The 25,506-nt window shown below is 42.7% G+C and overlaps 1 protein-coding gene across 2 annotated transcripts in view; it reads left to right on the top strand.

Annotated features, from left to right (window-relative positions):
* RASSF8 (Ras association domain family member 8) overlaps positions 1 to 25,506 on the top strand; it is a 145,265-nt gene that overhangs the window by 38,099 nt on the left and 81,660 nt on the right. The window contains exon 1 of one of the 2 annotated variants that reach the window (XM_044993823.1): positions 10,196 to 10,215. The exons of the other annotated variant lie outside the window; for it this stretch is intronic. The gene's annotated coding sequence lies outside the window, so the exon portion shown is untranslated. Of the gene's footprint in view, positions 1 to 10,195; positions 10,216 to 25,506 lie in introns of those variants that run through there. 2 annotated transcript variants of the gene reach the window in all.

Here is a 25,506-nt window from a genome sequence, read left to right on the forward strand (position 1 = left end):
CATTGTAGGCTTCTTAATCTGCATTATTTTTTACATGTAACCTTAAGAGTCGGATTTTTCTTCCAAGACTCTGGTCTGGTGAATTTTCTTTAATCTTTTGAAAAAGCTTCAATTTATAGTGTAATGAACTTCCCCTCCCTCACTAGTTAGGTTGCTGATGGGTGTGGTTTGAGAGAGGCTAGGAGAATGGAAAATGAAACAAAGTGTCTTTTTTGGGGAGAGACTTTTTTGATATCTCTAGGAAAGAGAGGCACAGGCGTGAGCATACACTGTTGTGTGAGGGATCTGGCTACAGTAGCTTTATTGGATTTTTGAAAATGTGGTCTCACCTCATTTATTTGGGAGTGATGTTACAGTATGTATAACTTTTCCCTCTCCATGTAAGCATAGGCAGCGAGTTATATGGGCCTGTGGTGTCCGTGCTCCACCAATGTTCAGGAATATGGGCCCGGCTCCACCAATGTTTGGGTTTATATTTTCAGAGCCGTCCTATCCATAGGATGGACCAGGGCAACCGCCCCGGGTCCTGCACTTTAGGTGGTTAGCAGGGGGCCTGGCACTGGTAGCAATGAGCAACCTGGCCCAAGCCCACCCCGCTCCACCCTGCCTCTTCCCACCCTTCCCCCCCAACCCTTCCCCCGCCTCTTCCCACTTCTGCTCTGCCCCCGCCCTGCCTCCACTCCACCTTCCCGCAAACCCCCTCTCCCTCCCTGCCTCTTCCCTCCCCTGCTCTGCCCCCTCCCCTCCCCATCCCACCCCTTCTCACAAGCCCCTGTCCCGCCTCTTTCCAGCTTCTGTCCCCTCCCCCGAGTGACAGCAGGAACCAATGGGATGGGGTGGAGCGGAGCAGAGAGGGGTGGGCTGGGGCTGGGTCACTCACTGCTGCTGGTGCCAGACCCCCTGCTAACTCCACAGACCACCCTAGACCCTGCATCCCCCTGAAATGCTGGGCCCACCAAAGTGCAGGGCCCGGTGCGGTTGCCCCAGTCTGGGATGGTTCTGCTTGGACCCGTTCTGGGCACCACCAAAAATTATACAAATCTGGCACCCATGCATGTAAACGTACTCGGGTAGAGACAGGAAGAATATGCAACCTGCACCCTTCCATTGTCAATGTTGTGTTGGGTTTTTTTTTGTTTTTTTGTTTTTTAAATGGGGGCAAGGAGTTTTGCATTTAATCAGTCACCAGACTTTGTTCTGAGAAGACACTTCTCCCCCACTCCCACCCGTTGCATGCTGCCAGGGATCTCCTGAATGCTATAAGATTTGACTCTTCTCTGTCACATAGAACAGTGGTCAGATAGTTATCCTTCTAGTGCTGCTTTTTTCCCTAATGGAGTTCTGAACACCTGTTGTGTACATTCATAAAATCACCATCAAGCTCTTTCTGCAAATTCACTTCTCTTGTAGAATCATAAAATGTAGGCCTGGAAGGGACCTTGAAAGGTCTTCAAGTCCAGCCCCCTGTGCTGAAGCAAGCCTGGACCATCCCCTGAGCGATGTCTGTCCAACCTGTTGTTTAAAAGCTTCCGATGGTATGGACTCCACAGTCTCCTTTGGAAGGCTGTTCCAGAGCTTAACTACCCTCAGAGTTTTTCCTAATATCTGACCTGAATTTCCCTTGCTGCAGATTAATCCCATTACTTCTCGTCCTACCTTCAGTGAACATGGGGAACAATTGATTGGCATCCTCTCTATAACAACCTTCAAATATGTTAAGGGCTATCTGGGCCCTCTTCAGTCATCTTTTCTTAGGTTAAAAAAAACTGGGCATGCTTAACCTTTTCTTCCTAGGTCAGGTTTTCTAAACCTTTTATCATTTTTGTTGCCCTCCTCTGGACTTTATCCACATCTTTCCTAAATTGTGACACAGAACTCCAGCTGAGGCATCACAAGTGCCAAGTAGAACAGGACAGTTACCTCCTATATCTTACACTCAACACTCCTGTTAAAACAACCCAGGATGATACACCTCTACCCCGATATAACACTGTCCTCGGGAGCCAAAAAATCTTACTGCGTTATAGGTGAAACCGCAGTATATCAAACTTGCTTTGATCCGCCGGAGTGCACAGCTCTCCCCTGCCCCCCCCCCCCCCCCCCCCCCCCCGGAACGCTGCTTTACCGCGTTATACCCGAATTCACATTATCTCGAGGTAGAGGTATATAACCCTTCTTCACAACTGCATCACATTGTTGATTCATGTTCAATTTGTGATCCACACTAACCCACAGATCCTTTGCAGTAGTACTACTGCCTAGGCAGTTTTTCCCATTTTGTAGTTGTTCATTTGTTTTTTCTTAACTAAATGAAGTACTTTGCACTTGTCTTTATTGAATTTTATCTTGTTGATTTCAGACCAATTCTCTAATTTATCAAATTCAGTTTGAATTATAATCCTGTTCTCCAAAGTGCTTTCAACCCCTCCCAGCTTGGTGTTATCCACAACTTTTATAAGCATACTCTCCACTCCATTATACAAGTCATTAATGAAAATATTGAACACAAAATTTCAGTCCTTTTGACAATGACTCACGTTCTGATGCCAACCCTCAGTGTTTTTTTAAATATATATTATATATACTTACATACACACACTGAATCCTGGGAAAACTACCTACCTCCATCTCCCTCTTTTTTTTCCCCCTTGTTTGATGTTTTAATTTCTCTCTCCATCATATCTTGTGTGTATATATAACTTTGATTATAAGCCCTTCATGGAAGGGGTTGTTTTCATTTTCTAGGTAGAAGACTGTGCACACCTATGGTGCTATATAGAAATGATTTACAAAATTATGATAACCTTTTTGTCTAATGTCTTGTCTATTTTTAGCTATTAGTTGACTTTCTATAGTGTCTGGCCTTCTATTATTTATGGTAGTTTTTCTTTACAGTCTTTTTAGATAAGACACACTGCTTGAAGACTCTTATCAGTAGTTTGTGCTTTAATCTAGAGACCATCAATCTTTCTGTAGTTTGTTGCGTAAGAATTCCCAGTACTGTTAAATTACAAGAGACTGTTTCAATAATGTAGTTTTCCAGCAACGATGGAAATTCTGTTAGTCCTATTTTGGCCACATCTACAGTCTGGAAATATTTTTTTAATCCAGAAAATTCTCCATTAAAATAAAACAGTGCTTCAATATCTTGGCAAGAGGACAGGTTACTTGGAAAAAGGGAGGTGCTGCTAGTAATCTTTTTATCAATATCCCTGACTTTCACACAGTTAGTAGTGTAAATTCTCTGGGACAAAGATTCATAGGAAGTAGCAAACAATGAAGGAAATAAAGGGCAGACAAGAACTAATTGCTCAGTGTTTTGCAGACAGAATTCCCTTGGGCCACATTTCTGTTGTCCTTACTCAAGCGAAATATATTTATATGAGGGGTCCCACTGAGATAAGGGTACTTGATTTGTGTGCACAAGCACTGTTCAATGTGAATAAGGCTGACAGAAACTGGGTCTTCAAGGATCAAATGGAACATGGTTCTCTTTGTATGGTGTTTCTCCCCACAGTATGCTTGTTTTCATTGGCATAAAGGCCAGTCTACCAGGCAAAGATCCACTTGGCAGAACCAGGATCTATCAGAGCATTATTGCTCTCCTAGCTGGTCAGTAGTTTCTCATATTAAAAACTACTGACTGGCTAGACATGGTGTGAGACAGACACTTCTCTATATTTTAAATTGCCAGGTGAAGTCTTAACATAAGACAACTGATGCTAGAGCTCATTCAAGACTCTCTTATATGTTGGCCATTCCTCAGTGTGTAGTGATAGTTACAGAAGAGCAGAGCACAGGATGAAAAAATGGAGTCTTTTTTGGTTTTTATTTGTTATGCTATCCTGTGCAAGGAGAACACATAAGCACTGCAGCTGAATTTCATATTGCATTTGTGTCTTGCAGCTAACATACCATAAAAACTATAGGTAGGTGTTTTTATTACTCTTTGGGGTTGAATAAAATTTTCATTGCTATTTATGTATTTTCACTCTCTTCACTTGTCAAATTTCAGCCATAATATTTTTATTATCTTCCTGTGATTAAGACGACCCATAGCTGGTAAACATTTTCAAAACTGTTGGTTTTAATTTAAACAATTAGTACGTCATTAATTTATTGAAAACTTTCCCACATGTCCAAGCTGTAAAATCAAATTTTTGCTTAGTTTTGAGTTTGTATTAGGAATTTTAAAATGGATTTGAAAGTGATATATAGTTGTTTAGAATTGATTTGGGTTTGAAATTAGGCAAAATGGGTTTGCTCCTCCCTAATATGGGTGGGTTTAAAAGTTGGATACAACTACATTTGAATTGTAGTCAAAGTTCTGTTACAGGGAGACCATCTGAAAAGGAAGTGGCATAGAGTGAAAGCCAAAGGATAGGGAGAAAGAAATACAGAGATTCTGGGAAAATGAACAGAGATTTTTCTAATGGAAAAATAGTGTATGTAAAGCACCTTTTAAGGTACCAATCTTGCAATGAGATCTGCACAGGCAGGTCAGTGAGGCTCTTCTTGGGCACAGGTGTCTGCATGAGCTCACTACCCAATCTGGGACTAAAGTAACTTATGGGTAGGGGGCAAAGGAGCACTGTTCTGACCAGCTCCCTTCTCGGATAGAAATGTTTTAAATTAGATCATCCATAGATATGGTAAACACAAACATAGGGTTGGCATAAGGAAAAAGGGTTAATCACCAACCAGTTCTCTGAGCCCCCCAAAAATATTTGAGATCATAAAATTTCAAGTTGTAATTCGTAATGGGGGGAACTTCATGGTACAGCAAAATACCGTGACAAAAATCTGCATAACCCTTGGGTTTGATTAATACAATGTGGATGAAACTAAAACACTTTCTCTAGTCTGTGTTTTAATACATGAATGACGCAGGATGATAAAATGAAAATTTCTTCATGAAAATGCCCCAGCATCCTTCTTGGTTGACTCAAGGGATTGTGATGTGCTTCCTTCTTGAAAGAAGGAAAACCCCCAATAACGGAGAGTGTGCAGTTAGGAAAGAGTGAAAAGGAGTTGGATCTGATTTAATACAAAGTAGACAGGGCTACACCCAGAGAGGCTTTTCCTCTTGGAATGGAGCATTGAAGGGGCTCAAGCACATTAAAATCAAGGAAAGGCTTCCACTGATGTCAGTGGACTTTTGGATCAGGTCCTAAGAGCTGAGCCCTCCCTGGGATCATTCCATCTGTTTTATTAATGCAGAGAGTTAAGTGTGATCCTGTCAAGTGCCCATGTGATTCAAGTGCTGCTTTCAATCCAAGAAAAAAGTGTAACATGGGAGTTTTTAAGGTAACAATATTACCTAACTTCACAGTTCTTATTAAAAGCTTTGGGCCAGGATGATCAACAAGATCTGCAGTCCAAACTCAGCCCTTGACAAGAAGCCAGCACAGGCCTCAGGTGAGCTAAGTTTAGGTGGCTGAGTTTTGGGGCTATCGATGTTACCAAATTGCTACTGGCTGTGACTTCAGTCACAATCTTCCTCCTAATAAATTCCCCTTACCTTCTATGGGAGCAGGTTTGGGCATCTGTTGGGAAAAGTTGTCTGGGTGATAGAGAAGAAGAAACCAAATGTAATGAGGCAGGTCTAAGTTCTTGAGGTCTTGTGTAACAGATAGGCACTGAGCAGAGGAATAGTGAATCAGGCCATTAACGTTAGCAATAATGACTAAAAATGCTTGATGCATATTGGAGCAAGGTGAGGACTTCAGTAGATCAGACATAAGTTAGGGGTTTGATACAGGAGTGGGTGGGTGAGATTCTGTGGCCTGCGTTGTGCAGGAGGTCAGACTAGATGATCCTAATGGTCCCTTCTGACCTTAAAGTCCATGATTCCATTGAATACAGTATAATTAAAATATCCGTGTCAGCCAAACTTCTCCAGATGGTTTCCCAATTGATAGATCTGTCTTCACTTATTTATTGTCTAGTAAAATTTTTAAAATAGGTTTATTCAATAGTGATAGTAAAATGATAGCTAGTGATCTGAAAAATGTCTTGTAGGAAGGAGCCTTGCTTTTTGTCTAGGAGCCAGGAGTTACCCATCCATCTCCAAGATCTTATTTTAACTGTTGTGCTTGATATCAAGTGTGTCCCAGAAGTGAATGTAATCATTAGCAAACATCTTGAAAATGTAAGTGATTGCCAAAATATTTTGAGGCCAAGCTGACTATGCTTTCTAAAATAGATAACGTAACTAAAAATATAGCTCTGATCATTCAGTTTCAAGAAAAAGAAGCATATTTTAACTTCACATGCTCTGTATCTGTGCCGATTATTGGCAAACATCCAAAGGTTCACAGGATCAGTTGCTTATGCAAACCTTACTGAATATGCAAACTTGAGCCATTCATGTGCTATTTCAATAATGCTGCTCACCTTATCCTTCCTCATTTCTTTGTAAAAGACCCTCACTTATTGTGTTATCTTTGAATTTAGATTGTAGGCTCTTTCTTTGTTTCTGTGCAGCACCGTACACACTTTTGGGTTATCAGAAATCAAGATAATTTTGCTTCTGGTTGTTGGAATTGGGAGATGCCAAAAAGTGTGGAGGGTGAGGGAAGGAATTCAAATCTTAGATGTTAAAACCAATTTATTATTTTAACTTCTTAGCATATGTGTGATGTGTCTCATGTAGCACGTGGCCAGGATTCATCACAAAATTTGGTCTGCTAGTTGGATCATTAGTTTCCCTGTCCTGGGCCAGGAACTGACAGGGAATGTGACATGAACGCTGATCCACTAAACCAGTTTGTCTGTTGTGTGTGCGCATAGATCTCAAATCGAAATATATTATGTACAGTAACAATCACAATAGAATTTGATTTAATCAGAACTCTCGAGGCACTTGAAACCTTTGAAAAATCAGGCTTATTAGTGCAGCCCTTTTAGGAGAACAGCCTGTCCCCAGGCCCAGCTGGCCCTTGTGCAGAGTATTGGCTGATGCAGTCCTCTTCAGCCAGCCTGCGTTGGAAAAACTGACTGGCAGCTATTTGCTATGTTGCAGGTTTGAGGAACCCAGAGAGCAGAGAAGAGTACATTTTACCTCTGAATTGTACATAGAGCACAAAACGAAGGACATGAGCACAAAATGTGTCTCTGCCAGTGGTTCAGAGTGTGAACTACGTGCTTTAGTAAAGGGTTATGCTGACCTGGCTGTTACGCTGCCATTCTAGAACTAGACTACGCATTGTTTTGCTCGTGATGTGTTTGACAAAAAATGTTCTCTCTGGGGACTTGAATTCAATAGAGTACTGTTTTAAACAAGGGGGTTCTGGGGTTGTGCTCTGGTTTTGATTTTCTAGAATTGTTCTGTAACTCCACATACCACCACTCAAGCCATTTCCCTCTTCCTGTAGACCTTGTAACACTGATAGGGAGGAAGATTACAACCTCTCATTCATCCTTGATCTCTGCCTTTGCTATTTGGAATTGTAATAGCGACTCTCTTCAGTGTGTTTTGGCAATACTTGCTTTGAAATAACCAGTGGCAGAGGTGTGCATAATGTTTTGTTTGTAGGTGCCTTTGCCATTCTGAGAACTTAAAATCAGTCACTGCTCATTTTTCCATTGAAATCAATAGGAACCTTCATGAGTAAGGACTGAGTAAGACCACGTGGTTTGGCCCTTGTTCTGATTACTTTATATCCACATCAGATATTATGATCATAGGGGCCCTATAAGTACCTAAACACCTCACAATTTTTAATGTGCATATCCTAACAACACCCCTGTGAGGTAGGGAAGTGCTGTTTTCCCCATTGTACAGATGAGAAACAGAGGAACATGGAGACTAAGTAACTTGCCAAAGGGCACACTGGAAGTCTGTGGGCAAGCAGGGGCTTGAATCCAGGTCTCCCAAGGCCTAGTCTAGTGTCGTAACCGCTGGACCATCTTTCCCATCTCTTACGCCTTTTATGCATACCCCTTGTCTCCTGAGATAGTGTTGGAGCTACTGCAGATGCAGTAGCTCCAAAGTGGCAAGCTAAATGTTGAGACTGAATGGCATTGTGGAGCTTGGGGGAAAATTATAAATTTGCAACTTCATCCAGCCAACACACAGACTCTGTTTGGTAGAACAGATGTTTTTATCTAAGTCGTCTGTGAGATAGTGTGTAACCTCAATGTTTGCTATTTGAAATCATAAATGGATATAGGCTATTCTTCAGCCATTCATCTTCAGCAGTTCTTTGAAAGCAGGGTTAGGAGGTTTGTTAGAATCCTTTAGACTTCAATACAGATCTTTAAAAATGGATTATTTAGAACTACAAGCTGCTGCTTTGGACTCCCTGTGGGCCCTTCCACATAACTATGGGGACTTGAAGGGTCTGTGATAATATGTCCTGCATTTCAGCGCAACAAATATGCTTTCTGAAGAAATGAACTTTTCCATTTAGTGATTTTAGTGCTATTTACAGTATGCTCACCTCATTAGTGAGCTTTTTAACTTCTAGCTACAGAAGCATGACTAACAGCTGTAGTGAGTGGGCACTTCCCACAGATTATTGGTGTAATGTACTTCATTTACAGTGCTATTTTTGGGAGTTCCAAGGATGTGTTAGTCAGTTCTAATTCATGAAGAAGTTGCTAATGAAGTCTGGGATCAGTGTAATAGAGGTGTGACAGGCTATGCTGTTGCTTTTTGTACTCTTGAGCTTTTGTATTCTGTTAACTTTGAGGTTTTGAAACCTGCATTTGAACCTGGGAGAAAAAGGACAGTTTGTCAGTCTGCCTGAGAGAGCTGGGATGGGACATTTACAATTAAGTAACAAGAGGAGTCTGAATAGTTGTCTACAAAGGGTTCAAAATTTAATACTCATCAGGAACAGTGTCTAATCCAACATCATCTACTTTTTTCCCTGACGCTGAATTGATTTTAAGATGAGGTAACTTTTTTAATTAACCAGTTGCAAAAAGCCAGACAGGATCTCCTAATTTTGGTTGGGGCATTCCTAAAGAAATCAAGGAAGGGTATGACCTTTTGATATTCAGACTTAATAAGATCTCAGAATAAGCTGCACTGTATATTTGTGTATTGTTACTTTACTGTGTAAAAATTTTCTGCTGGTGTTGCCAAACTATTAAACACTCTGCAGTAATGCAGCAAAGAATCCTGTGGCACCTTATAGACTAACAGATGTTTTTGCAGCATGAGCTTTCGTGGCTGAATACCCACGAAAGCTCATGCTGCAAAAACATCTGTTAGTCTATAAGGTGCCACAGGATTCTTTGCTGCTTCTACAGAACCAGACTAACACGGCTACCCCTCTGATACTTGCAGTAATGCAGTTTCTGTACAGTCCATGTTTTCATGTTCCTTCTATTGTGTTTTGCCCTGCTAAATACTGTTAACTGGTTATGAAAGCATGATCCCTCTCTCCCTGCCTCCACAACTTTCATTTATCTGAAAAGCATAACATCGCATTGTGAGACACAAGCACCTGAATTTTTTTATCATTAGACACAGTTTAAATAACTTTAAAATTCCTGTTGTAGCTGAACTTAAATACCAGTCACTTTTTAGGACCAGGAGTTTGAGATGGGAAAAGATTTATTAGATTATGCCCATCCTCCTGTAAGAGGTAAGGGATACTTCCTGCTTCAGGATATTGTATCAGCTGGTATTCTTTTTAAAAAATAAAATAAAATTGGCACATTGACTTTAAGAAAAATAAGATATATTGCCAGATGCTTATCATGGAAACTTTTGTTATTTCTGACTTTTCTTCAAATTTAACCTTGTGCTTAAGTTAATCTTTATCTTTTTTGTTTTAGAATTTTTTTTTCCTCGGGTAGAATTATTTTCCTAGAGATTTAAGCCTGATTCTGGTGGATACCAAGTGTCGCCAATTCCCTTTGATTTTGGTAGTAGACAGAAGTGTTTCACAGCACCTAGGATTAAGCCCTAATATGTAACTTGAAATAATACAACTTGTGACTTTTGATGTAATACCACCTGAAAGTGATAGACATTGTTGAATGGCCTACTGCCATCCAGTAAGGTGTGCCATTATTAGACTATAATACTCTCCCTGTTGGGTATTACTGCTTAATTGTAAACCTAGGGGAATGCTGAGAGTGAAGTGCTGTGTTCCTATTGGTTACAGCTGGCTTTTAAGTGCTAGGAAAAGACCAGTACTGTAAACAGAATCCTGTGGCCATGGCAACATATTTCAAGTTTTGTAGCACCATAAAAAGGTAAATAGCTTTTACTTTACACTTCTAAGCAAATGTCAAAATTTATAATAGCAATAATTGCTTCCAGGTTGAGCATTTCCTGGCAGCTGGTCACCAACTGGGGCTCAGCTCCTCCAGAAGTCCATTAACTACCAGGAAATGTCTAATCAGAAGTCAGCATTACTTAACACTTTAAAGAATAAATAGTTGTAGGAGTCTGAGCTACTTTCTAAAAGAGTTGCTGAACATTTACATTAAAAACAAGGTAAAATGATATGTTGGTTGTTTAGTGCTGATTGAGAAGGTCAGTAGAAAAACAAAATATTTAAGATCAATTTTAGCTTTGTATATCGAGTTTACACAGGTACAGATAATACTTGGGATATTCCTTTGTCCCCGGTGTGTAAAATCCATGTTCAGTATTTTATGACTTGACTATACAAGAACTTATTTTAGTAAATTTCATTGTTAGAGAATATTCAAAATTTGTTGCGTTCTCTAGGCCTCTAAGAATTGGAAATGAGCAGATTTAAATTTAAAAATGTGAAATCTCTAATCAAATTGAGATTAGAGGATATTAATAAGCAACTAGATATGTCAGTTGTTTGCATTCCAAACATTTTGCCTTGGCTCCTGCTTGTTAAAAAGACTCATGGGTATGCCAGATATTTAGACAATTATGTCCAACAACAAGCTAAGGAGGGCTTTTACAGTTCTCCATTTTCAATCTGTGCAGTCAACTTACTTAGAAAGCCAAGATAGTGTCATTGAGAAGTGTAACCATCTCTGTCCAGGCGGCTCTGGGCAGGTGGAAGACCTACCCCATTATTTATTATATTGTAAGTTGTATTGCCCTTGAGGTCAAAATAGCTTTCCGGTTATTTTTGTCCCAAATGCCTTTTTCTATGACCACTCAGAACATTGAACTTTTATTAGGAACTGGCAGTGTATTTGTGATCTGATTCGTTGCCCGGTTTGCATGGTCAGCTGCTAAATTAAAGAAAAGGCAAGTAGCATGGTGATTATATATGGTTTAATGGGTTTATGTTCTTTTTAATTTGTATTTGTGTTTTAGTATTTTAAAATTCTGGATTTAATTTTAAGTTTTATTGTAATATATTTTGGTTTTGGCATACTGGCAAATGGCTAAGTTGCTATGAATAAACTTAGCTTATACCAAAATAGTTAGGCCAAGGTATTTTTGTTTTGTTTTGTTTGTTTTTGTTTTAAACTGATAGTTATACCAGTCTACCCCTGTGTGCGGATACTCTTATTCCCTATGAGTGGCTTCTTTTGGTTTCAGTTAACCCCCTTCCCATGTTACAAAAGCTAAACCAAAAAAAGCCAGTGTCCCTTGGTTGGGAAGGGGTTTAACCAAAACCAAAAAAGCTACTCTTCTATTGGAATAAGAGTGTCCACACAGGAGATTAGATCAGTACAATTACAATACGGTCATTGGAGCAGCAAGAGGGAATACAGTGGGGGAAGCTGTTCAACATCTTAGATGTTAATGAAAATATGCAAGGAGTACGGGGAAATATACAAGAAGAACTGGATGTCTTCATACATAAGCTAAATTATGATTTCATTGGCATCACAGAGTTTTGGTGAGCTAAATCTCATGACTGCAATATTGGTACATGGGGTACAACTGGTTCAAGAAGGACAAAAAAAAAAGGGAGGAGGTGTTGCACTAGACATCAAAGTATTCATTCGCTCATTCTGAGGTCAAGAAGAGGATGGGAGGCAGACCAGTAGAAAGTCTATGGGTGAAGATAAAAGGCGGTTGGGGGGGTGGAGGGAGAGGGGAAAGAGGCAACATCTCAGTAGGTGTCTATTATACTCCGACTTTCTAACTATAAGGATAGCTAAGTACTAGACTAGTCTGGAATCCCCATCATTGGAGGTTTTAAAGAACAAATTAGATGAACACCAGTCAGAGATGGTATAGGCATACTTGGTCCTGCCTCAGCGCAGCGGGATGGACTAGATGGCCTCTTGAGGTCCCTTTCACCTCTACATTTCTATGATTCTATAGTTGGTAAAAAAAAAAAAATAATCCCACGTAGACAATGCTTTAGAGGTTGTTTTTCTTTTTGGTCCCTCCCACCCCCCCTTACATCAAATGCTTCATGGGGAAAGAGGGGGGTTGAGAAGTCAGTCTGCCACTGAACAAATCCTTTTTGAAACTTAAACTTGAATTTCATATTCCTTCAGAATACAGTGATGTATTTAATCTGAGAAATTATTTAAAAAATTGTGATGGTACAATAATTTGACCTTGTAGGTCAAATTCAGACATGTTGGTGTAATTGTTTACACTAGGTGTGAATTTGTCCAACATTGATACCTTTGTTTATTCTTGTGCCAACATTGCCCTTTAGATCCCCCTTTATAAAAAAAACAAACTGGACATGAATAAATTTAGGATGGAAACTGGTGGAAGGTAGGTCTAACTGGAGGAGAGTGAGGTTCTGGAACAGCCTTGCAGTAGGGGTAGTTGGGACAAACACCCTAACTGGTTTTAAGATTGATCTTGATGAGTTTATCAATAGAGGATTATGTGACGGGGTTTCCTGTGAGATCAGGTGATTGGATTCAGTGACCCAAGAGGTCACTTCCATTCCTATGTTCTGTGTTCCGAATGATTCCCCTGCACCTTCACATAGCAGGAAAATCCATTTTGTCATCTTCAGGATAAATTTGAATTATGACAACAAATGCTTTTAGTTAGAGTTAAAAATTTGGGGGATAGTAGAGGTAGAATCTTGAACCAGAGCAGCTATTTAATATGCATATTTTGGCAGCCTTTGCTGACCTCAGCTGTTTCAACCATTGGATCTTTGACTTGGAGGTTCTTAAGGCTATGCAACTTGAAAATTTTTCTTTGACTAATTTTACAGCTGGCTTTCATTTACCTCTTTCAGTGCCTTGTTGCTAATCCAAGTGTGTTTCTTTTGATGGCGCTTGGCTTTGTAATGAATGAAATAGAAAATTAAACCTCCAAACAAAAATGAATGTGAGGTTAGAAAATTGTATTAAAAGCAAATTATGCAATTAGGAAACACTCATTCACTTGTATAGAAACAGAATTAGGAAATGGTAAATCTTTATAGCAAACCCCTTAAAATCTGCAATTTTTTTTAAAGGGGGGGTGCAGAAGGTAATTGGCATGGGGCTGGTGAAGGATTGGGAAAGACACCATCTTTAACAAGGGCTAACATTGTTGAGGAAGAAAATTAAGTTGCACATTTTCAAAAGATTTGAGGCCCAGCCTCCCTCTCTGCAGGTGCAATTTGGGACCCTATTTTTGTAGCCACAATATAAATAGCAGCTGCATATTTCAGTACTTTCACCTTTAATTACCTGATGTGTGCTTGCAATTAGAGGCATTTGCAGTTCATTTTACAGGAGCTGAGTATTTGGCAGCACAAATTGCACAAAGAGAGACTGCCATTTGGAAGATGACTGCAGTGTTTTAGCCATGTTGGTCCCAGGATATTATAGAGACAAGGTGGGTGAAGTAATAGCTTTTTTTTTTTTTTTTAATAATTGGACCAGCTTCTGCTGGTGAGAGAGACAGGCTTTTGAGCTTACACAGACCTGAAGAAGAGCTCTGTGTAAGCTTGAAAGCCTGTTTCTCTCACCAGCAGAAGTTGGTCCAGTAAAAGATATTGCCTCACCCACCTTGTGCCTCTAATTTGGAAGAGGTGTCTTAATAGACCAGGTTAAATATTTCTCTGAAGAAGTTTTCAGATGTAAGCAAGAAAGGATTTTTTTTTCTTTAACTGCTGCTACTCTTTCATACTTATGTGTAAAATAGATCTTATTAACTAAGCAATTAAATATCTTTAACAGTAGTAAATGTTTCACTTTTCAATGAGTAGACAGCTTTAAAGAAGTGTGGCTTTGTGATTTGTCGTTGTACCAGAAAACACTTCCCAGTGCTTTTGTTCTCTTGTTTTACATTTTCGCTTATATATGCAAGTAATGTTTTTGTCAGCCATAATGATTTTTAGACTATGAATGCCATGCATATAGATGTGCTGTAGGAAGGAGACGGACTAATCTATGGGAACATTAGGCTAGGTCCTCAGCTGGTGGAAGTAGGGGTATATCAGCTGTCGGTTTTGCCTGTTGTCTATGCAATTATTTAAACTTTAGCTGAATAGTGGGGAAAAAAGGAAAAATTAAACATCAGAAGGATGATGCAATAACATGGTTTTTTAAAAAAGTGCAGTATTATTATTATTATTATTTTATTATTTATTATTTTTTTAAATTTTATAGTTGTATTTATTGATTGGCCATCCTGTTGCAGTCAACATACTATACCTGGGTCTTTTGGAAAACTTGATCAGAAATAACAAAAGAACCCTTTGACCTTGACAAGTTCAGCCTTAGTCCACCTGGTAAAATATGTTGTTGTGTGATGTATCCTTTGGTAATAGATGAAATAAGTTTAGTCTTAGATTGGTCAGTTCCCAGTAGTTTTGTGTCTGCATCAGAAGAAATGCTAATTGGTTTAGTTTAGCCCCTGAACAGAAGTTCTATCCTGGAACAGAATGGAGACTTGAACTATCCTCTTATACCTAGAAGTGGTGGGCAGCCGGAGAGCAGCAGCTGCTGGCTGGCCCCCCATGTCTGAAAGCAGCGTGGAGGTAAGGGTGGCATGGTATGGTATGAATACATCCGTCACATTTGTTGTTCAGGCTGTGACCAACCCACAAAAAAATCTGTGATTTCTCCATGATTTAAGTAGAACCCTAGAAATAGGCTGTAAATATGACAGCACAGAGGTAAGTGTGGCAATACCATGACCCCTCTACAATAGGCTTACGACCTCTTCTTGAGTCAGGACTCCCAGTTTGAGAAACACTATGTACTTTTCATAGAATCCTAGAATATCAAGATTGGAAGGGACCTCAGGAGGTCATCTAGTCCAACCCCTTGCTCAAAGCAGGACCAATTCCCAACTAAATCATACCAGCCAGGGCTTTGTCAAGCCTGACCTTAAAAACCTCTAAGGAAGGAGATTCCACCACCTCCCTAGGTAACCCATTCCAGTGCTTCACCACCCTCCTAGTGAAAAGGTTTTTCCTAATATCCAACCTAAACCTCCCCCACTGCAACTTGAGACCATTACTCCTTGTTCTGTCATCAGGTACCACTGAGAACAGTCTAGATCCATCCTCTTTGGAACCCCCTTTCAGGTAGTTGAAAGCAGCTATCAAATCCCCCCTCTTCTTCTCTTCTGCAGACTTAACAATCCCAGTTCCCTCAGCCTCTCCTCATAAGTCATATGCTCCAGCCCCCTAATCATTTTTGTTGCCCTCCACTGGACTCTTTTTTTTTCCCAATTTTTCCACATCCTTCTTGTCGTGTGGGGCCCAAAACTGGACACAGTACTTCAGATGAGGCCTCACCAATGTCGAATAGAGGGGAAGGATCACGTCCCTCGATCTGCTGGCAATGCTCTTACTTATACAGCCCAAAATGCCGTTTGCCTTCTTGGCAACAAGGGCACACTGTTGACTCATATCCAGCTTCTCATCCACTGTAACCCCTAGGTCCTTTTCTGCAGAACTGATTCCTAGCCATCCGGTCCCTAGTCTGTAACAGTGAATGGGATTCTTCCGTCCTAAGTGCAGGACTCTGCACTTGTCCTTGTTGAACCTCATCAGGTTTCTTTTGGCCCAATCCTCTAATTTGTCTAGGTCCCTCTGTATCTTATCTCTACCCTCCAGCATATCTACCACTCCTCCCAGTTTAGTGTCATCTGCAAACTTGCTGAGAGTGCAATCCACGCCATCCTCCAGATCATTAATGAAGATATTGAACAAAAACGGCCCGAGGACCGACCCTTGGGGCACTCGGCTTGAAACCGGCTGCCAACTAGACATGGAGCCGTTGATCACTACCCGTTGAGCCTGACGATCTAGCCAGTTTTCTATCCACCTTATAGTCAATTCATCCAGCCCATATTTGCTGGCAAGAATACTGTGCTAAAGTCAAGGAATAACACGTCCACTGCTTTCCCCTCATCCACAGACCCAGTTATCTCCTCATAGAAGGCAATTAGGTTAGTCAGGCATGACTTGCCCTTGGTGAATCCATGCTGACTGTTAATGATCACTTTCCTCTCCTCTAAGTGCTTCTGAATTGATTCCTTGAGGACTTGCTCCATGATTTTTCCAGGGACTGAGGTGAGGTTGGCTGGCCTGTAGTTCCCCGGATCCTCCTCCTTCCCTTTTTTAAAAAGGTAATAAAGGTAATAATTGGAGATATACCAATCTCCTAGAACTGGAAGGGACCTTGAAAGGTCATCGAGTCCAGCCCCCTGCCTTCACTAGCAGGACCAAGTACTGATTTTGCCCCAGATCCCTAGGTGGCCCCCTCAAGGATTGAACTCACAACCCTAGGTTTAGCAGGCCAATGCTCAAACCACTGAGCTATCCCTCCCGCCAAAATGTCATTGAGACCAGCCCCCTGCCTTCACTAGCAGGACCAATTTTTGCCCCAGATCCCTAAGTGGCCTCCTCAAGGATTGAACTCACAACCCCCGGTTTAGCAGGCCAATGCTTGATGGGCACTACATTAGTTTTCATGAGTTTTCAAGGATAATGGCCAATGGCTCTGCAATCACATCTGCCAACTCCTTTAGCACCCTCAGATGCAGCACAACCAGCCCTGTGGACTTGTGCTCGTCTAATTTTTCTAAATAGTCCTGAACCACTTCTTTCTCCACAGAGGGCTGGTCACCTTCTCCCCATACTGTGTTGCCCAGTGCAGCAGTCTGGGAGCTGACCTTGTTTGTGAAGACAGAGGTAAAAAAATCATTGAGTACATTAGCTTTTTCCACATCCTCTGTCACTAGGTTGCCTCCCTCATTCAGTAAGGGGCCCACACTTTCCTTGACTTTTTCTTCTTGTTGCTAACATACCTGAAGAAACCCTTCTTGTTACTTTTAACATCTCTTGCTAGCTGCAACTCCAAGTGTGATTTGGCCTTCCTGATTTCACTCCTGCATGCCTGAGCAATATTTTTATACTCCTCCCTGGTCATTTGTCCATTCTTCTACTTCTTGTAAGCTTCTTTTTCGTGTTTAAGATCAGCAAGGATTTCCCTGTTAAGCCAAGCTGTTCGCCTGCCATATTTACTATTCTTTCTACACATTGAGATGGTTTTTTTCCCCTGCAACCTCAATAAGGATTCTTTAAAATACAGCCAGCTCTCCTGGACTCCTTTCCCCCTGATGTTATTCTCCCAGGAGATCCTGCCCATCAGTTCCATAAGGGAGTCAAAGTCTGCTTTTCTGAAGGTCAGGGTCCGTATTCTGCTGCTGTCCTTTCTTCCTTGTGTCAGGATCTTGAACTCGACCATCTCATGGTTACTGCCTCCCAGGTTCCCATCCACTTTTGCTTCCCCTACTAATTCTTCCCAGTTTGTGAGCAGCAGGTCAAGAAGAGCTCTGCCCCTAGTTGGTTCCTCCAGCACTTGCACCAGAAAATTGTCCCCTACACTTTCCAAAAACTTCCTGGATTGTATGTGCACCACTGTATTGCTCTCCAAGCAGATACCAGGGTGATTCAAGTCTCCCCTGAGAACCAGGGCCTGCGATCTAGTAACTTCTGCTAGTTGCCGGAAGAAAGCCTCGTCCATCTCATCCCCCTGGTCTGGTGGTCTATAGCAGACTCCCACCATGACATCACCCTTGTTGCTCACACTTCTGAACTTAATCCCAAGACTCTCAGGCTTTTCTGCAGTTTCATACCGGAGCTCTGAGCAGTCATACTGCAACTCCCCCACCTTTTCTGCCCTGCCTGTCCTTCCTGAACAGTTTATATCCATCCATGACAGTACTCTAGTCATGTGAGTTATCCCACCAAGTCTCTGTTATTCCAATCATATATCATAGTTCCTTGACTGTGCCAGGACTTCCAGTTCTCCCTGCTTGTTTCCCAGGCTTCTTGCATTTGTGTATAGTTTTGTATAGTTTTATCCTATAGTATAGGCTAAAAGTACACAAGACCAGATTTCATAGTTCATGAATTTGGTAAGGCCCTATCTATTTCCCTCTCCATCCAGTATACATCAAGGAAGCGAAAGTGGCGGTAATCAGAAGCTATCCCAGGCTGAGGGTGTCATATTTTGCCCAGGATCTGTTCAAATGTCACTGCATGTTCTCTTTCATTGTAGTCATTTTCTTTGTTAATCTCTATATGATCTTGCACTAAACCATGTTTGATATTTAAGCAGTATTATTTGTGTGTATAAACGCAAGCAGGAAGGTATAGAAAAAAGTATGCTGTGTATCTCCCCTTTGTTGCCTCTACCAGTGTGTAGATTGTGTGTGCCAGAGCTGCAGTCTTTCAAAGGGTGCATTTTGTCTTTAATACTGGTAGTAAAAGTGTTTTGGTGGTGGTGAACTATATGAAACATTTTAACTTTTATGTGAACAATTAAGAAAAGGATACACCTTTAGGCCTGGTCTACACTAGGACTTTAATTCGAATTTAGCAGCATTAATTCGAACTAACCGCTCAACCGTCCACACCAGGAAGCCATTTAATTCGAACTAGAGGGCTCTTTAGTTCGAATTTGGTACTCCACCCCGACAGGTGGAGTAACGCTAAATTCGACATGGCTAGCTCGAATTAGGCTAGGTGTGGATGCAAATCGAACTTAGTAGCTCCGGGAGCTATCCCACAGTGCACCACTCTGTTGACGCTCTGGACAGCAGTCCGAGCTTGGATTCTCTGACCAGCCACACAGGAAATGACCCGGGAAAATTTGAATTCCTTTTCCTGTCTGGGCACTTTGAATCTGACGTCCTGGCTGGACATCGGGGCGAGCTCCGCAGTACCTGCAACGATGCAGAGCTCTCCAGCAGAGGAGTCCATGTTATCTGTGAATAGAAAGAGGGACCCAGCATAGACTGACTGGGAACTCTTCGATCTGATCGGTGTGTGGGGCGAGGAGTCTGTGCTTTCGGATCTGCGCTCCAAAACAGGGAATGCGAAGACCTACGAGAAGGTCTCCAAAGCCATGAGAGACAGAGGATACAGGCGGGATGCAACGCAGCGCCGCGTGAAAATCAAGGACCCCAGACAAGGCTACCAAAAAATCAAAGCGGCAAACGGACGCTACAGAGCCTGCCACCACTGCCCCACCAGTGACCGTGGACTCTGACGATGGGACAGTGTCGACGGCCAGTTCCTCGGTGATGATCGCGGACGGGGAAGATGAGGAAGGGTTTGTGGAGGATGAGGCAGGCGAGAGCGCTTACAACGCTGGTTTCCCCGACAGCCAGGATCTATTCATCACCGTCACGGAGATCCCCCAACAACCCTCCCCGGCCATTAACCCGGACCCTGAATCAGGGGAAGGAGCAGTCGGTAAGTGCTTTAACCATGTTAACTTTTATTCTTAATATAACAGCAATCTTAACTGTGTGAAAAGGAGGTCTCTCTAGATATGGGGATAGAACAGAAATCATCCTTGGAGATCTCCACGAAGCTCTCCTTGCGTTAATCGAAAAGCATCAGCAGGAGGTTCCTGGGGAGAGCTGCCTTATTGGGTGCTCCGTGGTAGCACAGTTTTCCGCGCAAGGCTTTCATGAGGTACTCAGGGAGCACTGCCTCCCCGAGCACGGCTGCATCGGGCCCTGGTTCGTGCTAGCTTTCACGCAGCATGCGCTCTCTATCTCCTTCAGTGACCCTCCTCAGTGTGATCTCGCTCGGAGACTCCTGCATCTAATTAGGGTAATTACTGTAATTTTACGCCTGGTCCAAAGTATTTTTAAAAAATCTACGGACAGACGGCATAGCACAGACTCAGCACGCAGCTGCGTGACGAGCGTAACGGAAAGCCAAAGAATATAATGGACGCTCATGGAGGGAGGGGGGAATGAGGACGCAAGGTATCCCACAGTTCCTCCTGTCTCCGAAAAGTATTTGCATTCTTGGATGAGCTCCAAATGCTTCTAGGGTCAAACACAGTGTCTGCGGTGGGTCAGGGCATAGTTCGGCAATTTGCGCACACACCCCACCCACCACCAGAAGTGAAAACAATCCTCTGTTGACTCTTTTACATGTCACCCTATCTTTACTGAATGCTGCAGGTAGACGCGATGGTGCAGCACTCAACACCAACATCCTTGCTCCCCCCACGCTATGGATGGCTGATGGTACAGAAAGATGGAAATCCGTCCTCATCATCAGCCTATTGGCACATGGGGCAGTGCAAAAGGACTGGTAACCATGCCGACTAGCATCAGTAAGGTTGATCAAGGGCGCCTGTCCCTAATTTTTGATGGCAGATGGTGCAATATGGCTGGTAACCGTCCTCATCATTGCAACAGGGGGCTGAGCTCCATCAGCCCCCACCCTTCATTGTAAATAAAAGATTCAGTTGCCCCTGGACTAGCAGAGGGATGATGGGCTCCTTCATCCACACTCCTTAATGTCCTGCCTGGACTATCATTGCAGCTGGAGGCTTCCTTCCACTCATTTCTCACAAACAAGTCACTGTGTCTTATTCCTGCATTCTTTATTACTTCATCACACAAGTGTTGGGACAATGGTACGGTAGCCCAGGAAGGCTGGGGTAAGAACGGAATGAACAGGTGGTGTTGTTGCAGGAGCACCCCCTGTGAATAGCATACAGCTCATAATTTATGCAGGATCGGACACAGAGCAGCTGTGCTCTCTGGTTCTATGATACAGTGGTTCTCTAGTACACTTGCCCATAATCTAGGCAGGACTGATTCTATTTTTAGATACCAAAAAGGAGGGATTGACTCAGGGAGTCATTCCCAATTTTTGCTTTTGCGCCCCTGGCTGCTTGGCCAGGGGCACTTATGACAGCACCAAATGGGGCAGTGCAAAAGGACAGGTAACCATGCCCATCTTATTACCATCTTATTACCAATTTATGGTATGGTAGATGGTACAATATGGCTGGTAACCATCTCTGCTGTCATGCAAAAGCATGCTGCTGTGTAGCGCTGCTGGCCCGCCTCTGTCAGCGGCATCTAGTACACATACGGTGACATACACAAAAGGCAAAACAGTGTCCATGGTTGCCACGCTATGGCGTATGCCAGGGCAAATCTGGGAAAACGGGCTTGAAATGATTGTCTGCCATTGCTTTCCCGGAGGAAGGAATGACTGGCGACATTTACCCAGAATCCACCGCGAAAATGATTTCTGCCCCAGCAGGCACAGGGGTCTCAACCCAGAATTCACAGAGACAGCCTAGACTCAGTTAATTGTTCGCAAAAATGTATCTTTGCAAGGAATTCACTCCCTGTTTCCCATCTCACAGCTTCCACTGTCTCCAGACCTGCCACAGCATCCCCCTCGCAGAGGCTGGCAAAGATTAGGCGGCGAAAGAAAAAGACAAGGGACAAGATGTTCGAGGAACGTATGGGCTGCTACCTAGCCGAGGCGGACCACCAGAGCCAGTGGAGGGAGACCGTCTCTCTGTGCTAGCGCTCACACAGCGAACGGGAGGAGAGGTGGCGTGAGGAAGACAAGCAGGCGACTGAAACAATGCTTGGACTAGTGAGGGAGCAAACGGACACGCTCAGGCGCCTTGTGGATGTTCTGCAGGACCGCAGGAGGACAGAGACACCCTGCAGTGTATCTGCAACCGCACTCCCCCGCCACAAAGTCCCATACCCCCCTCACCGAAAATAATCAGGAGGAGGGGCGGCCGGGGACGTGAATACTGTCACTGCACCACAGCACAGTGCTCAAGTACCCAAAAGCTCTCATACCCTACATTTGCCAAAGTCCTTCACTTCCAGACTCACAGTAGTCCCAATCCCAGTCCCATCCCCTAACTGTCTACTTAATTAACAGCAAAGCATTTTTATTAATTACTGTTTCCGTTATGTTTTTTCAAAGAAGACTGTGTTTGAATGGGGGGCGTGGGGAAGGGGGTGGTTAATTGCATAGGACAGTCACCTTTCCCAGGGTACAGACACGGGGGCAGGATCAGCAGCGGGTCACACACACGGTGCAGTCAGTAGGCACCCTGGTCGGTTTTTGGAGGTGGTTTCCAGGATCTGTGTGGGCGGGGGAGATGTGACTTTGCAGCGGGGGAGGGCGGTTACAGATCTTATACAGCGGTCCTTGTCCTGGACCGCTGAGTCACGCAGCTGAGGAATCTGTATCCGTCCTCCTCCACCACAAGGTCACATATCCGCCCGCACACAGAATTCCATAAAGAGGGATGGCAGGCTCCGTTGAAAGAAGCATTCCGGCACTGCGGACCGCTCTAGGAGCAGGAGCCTGTCATTCCTTGAGTTTAGAGGCGGTCTTTACATCACCGCACACCCTACCCAGCACAGCCTGCGTCCCAGTTTCAACCCTTTCACGAAAAGTCATGAATAAAGAAACCTTTGTTAAGTAATAATGGGACATGTATTTTATTTTTACACGTGTGCTGGAAGTGGGGGTAACGGGGTGAACGGGGTATGTAACCGAAGAGGAGAGTCAACAGTAACTGGGTAAAGAAACAGGGGCAGGTTCAGCTTCTCTGTAAAGAAACTGAACAGTCACAGGTCTCGCTGCTCGCTGGTATTTGAAGAGTTCCTTGTCGCTGTCCCAGGCGCCTGTATAGGGCTTCATGAGCAAGTGCATTAGCGGGCAGGCTGGGTCCCCGAGGATGACTATAGGCATCTGCACATCCACAACAGTTATTTCGTGGTCCGGGAAGAAACTACCTTCCTGCAGGCGTCTGAGCAGCCCACAGTTCCTGAAAACACACGCATCATGAACCTTGCCCGGCCACCCGACGTTGATGTTTGTAAAACGTCCCCTATGGTCCCCCAGTGCTTGCAGCACCATTGAAAAGTAGCCCAATTTCTCATCAGCTGACTGTGGAAGAGGTGGACGATAAAGTGCGAGGAGGAGAAAACGGCGATGATCGCAGCGGGCTCCGTGCTTGCAGTGCTGTGGCGTCCGCGCTGTCACTGACCAGAAAAGTGCACGAACAGATTGCCCGCAGGCGCTTTCAAGGAGGGAGGGAGGGAGGTTGTGATTGACGGTTCAATGACGACACTTACCCAAAACCACCCTCGACACATTTCTCCCCCCAGCAGGCATTGGGGGCTCTACCCAGCATTCCAATGGGCAGCGGGGACTGCGGGAACTGTGGGATAGCTTCCCACAGTGCACCGCTTCCAAAGTCTACGCTGGCCCCGTGAATGTGGACTCAGAAATTCGAATTAGTGTATTTAGTATGGATACACAAATTCGACTTCATAAGGTCGAATCCACAAATTCGAACTAAGTTGATTCGAAATAGTCTTGTAGTGTAGACAAGGCCTTAGAAACACAGAGAAGATCTCTTCATTTTCAGGAACAAGAATACAAATATAGGAAACTGAAGTTTCTACCTATGCTGAGCTCTCTAATTATACTACAGTCTTCTTGGTTTATTTGTGTGGTTCTTTTAGAAAGGTTGTTTAAACAAGCAAGCAAACAAATATAAATAAAAATCCACATTTAACTGATTAGTCTTTGTTAGAGTTCATTCCATTTAAAATTTAAAGTTTATCTTCTAATCCATATTTACCAAAGAATTTCCCCTCTGGTCCCAACAATAATTAGAGCTGTATTACCTTAATGTAAGTCCATTGCTATTTGACCCAATGGAAGCAGGTGCCTTTCACGCATACCCAAAAAGAAAAAAAAAATGTATACAATTATAATGGCAGTGGCGGTCTTTTACATCAAGTAGCTTTTAGTGCTGTGGCATTGCTTGCTCTAACTCGTTCTTTCAATACGTCTGACATGGTGTTTCCAGTGCTCAACATATTTTAAGTATGCTGAAATAGAGGATGGAGAAGCCTGTACAAACATCCTTTGTGGAAGACTAACTGTTATGAATACTGGAGTTGGAAATGCCAATTGTGGTCCAGTTTCTTTCCTTCCTAAGACAGTTGCATCAAAATAGTAGTAGTGACTAGAAAGTAAGATGTCACTTCTCCCCTGCCTAATGCAGAAATGTGAATTAAAAACCTGCCACTCCACTCATTCCAGTAAACGTTGAAGTTCCTGATTTGGAAGCCTCTCGACATTCATAAATTCCATGGCCAAAAGGGACCACTGTGGTCCTATAATCTAACCTCCTGTATAACACAGGCCATAGAACTTCCCTAAAATAATTCTTACGCCAGATCTTTTAGAAAAAACATCCCATCTTGATTTTAAAATTGTCTTGTGATGGAGACTCCACCACAGCCCTTGGTAAGTTGTTCCAATGGTTACTTACACTCACTGTTAAAATGTCTGCCTTATTTCCAGTCTGAATTTGTCTAGTTTCAGCGTTGAGCCATTGGAGTGTATTATACCTTTCAATCTAACAGAGAAGTCTATTATTAAATATTTGTTCCCTGTATAGATACATTAAGCTGTTATAGCCAAAATGATAAACTAGGAAGAGTAATAACATTAAAAATTCCTGTTTAATACTTTGCATTTCAGATTTCAAATACCATGGTAATGGGCACATTAGAAATGGCTGGGCAGATAAAAATGGAATTGAAACATATAGTTAGGCTATCTATGTAATGTTGATCCTTCAATCATCGGTGTGTGGCAAGTATAACAATCTATTTAGAGATCTTAAATTAATTTTGTAATCTTGTTAAGTGCTGGATTGGCTACCTTGGAATATGAATACATCCACAGATGATTGTGCAGGAGGTCAGACTAGATGATCATAATGGTCCCTTCTGACCTTAGTCTATGATTCTATGAGTTCCAGCAAAGGCAGCAGTAGGTTGAGCTTCCCTGTGTTGCTCTAACAATGTACCTCGTTCCTAACCTGGAACAACCATCTCCATCCACATCGGTAAGCAGATATGGTTCCTTCTCTGTAGCCATTCAGATCCCCACCCTTTTGTTGATACGGTTTTGTGATATAGAAGCATGCCCCTGCAACCCTCTCCCCCCATCCAATGGAAACTAGGCAGAGATAACACTATTCTCACAATAAGCTTATATGATAACGTTTGATCACTACTAATGATGTGGGGATTAGTACCAAATGAGCTGGATATGAAAGTCTTCCCAACCTGTCCCACCCAATCTTTCTCTTGCTATCCTGCCCCAAACCAAACATACCCTTTCAGCACCACGAACCCACAACATTTTCAGACTTATGATTGTACAAAGATGTGATGGTTTTTCTTCTATTGGATGACCTAGAGTCCTAATAATGAGCAACCTTAGATGTCACTTGATTACTGTGGTCTTCCAGAATTGTCATTTAGCTTGACAGACATTCAGCCTAACA

Source organism: Mauremys mutica, chromosome 1 (assembly GCF_020497125.1).
Source record: "Mauremys mutica isolate MM-2020 ecotype Southern chromosome 1, ASM2049712v1, whole genome shotgun sequence".
Taxonomy (NCBI): Eukaryota; Metazoa; Chordata; order Testudines; family Geoemydidae; genus Mauremys; species Mauremys mutica.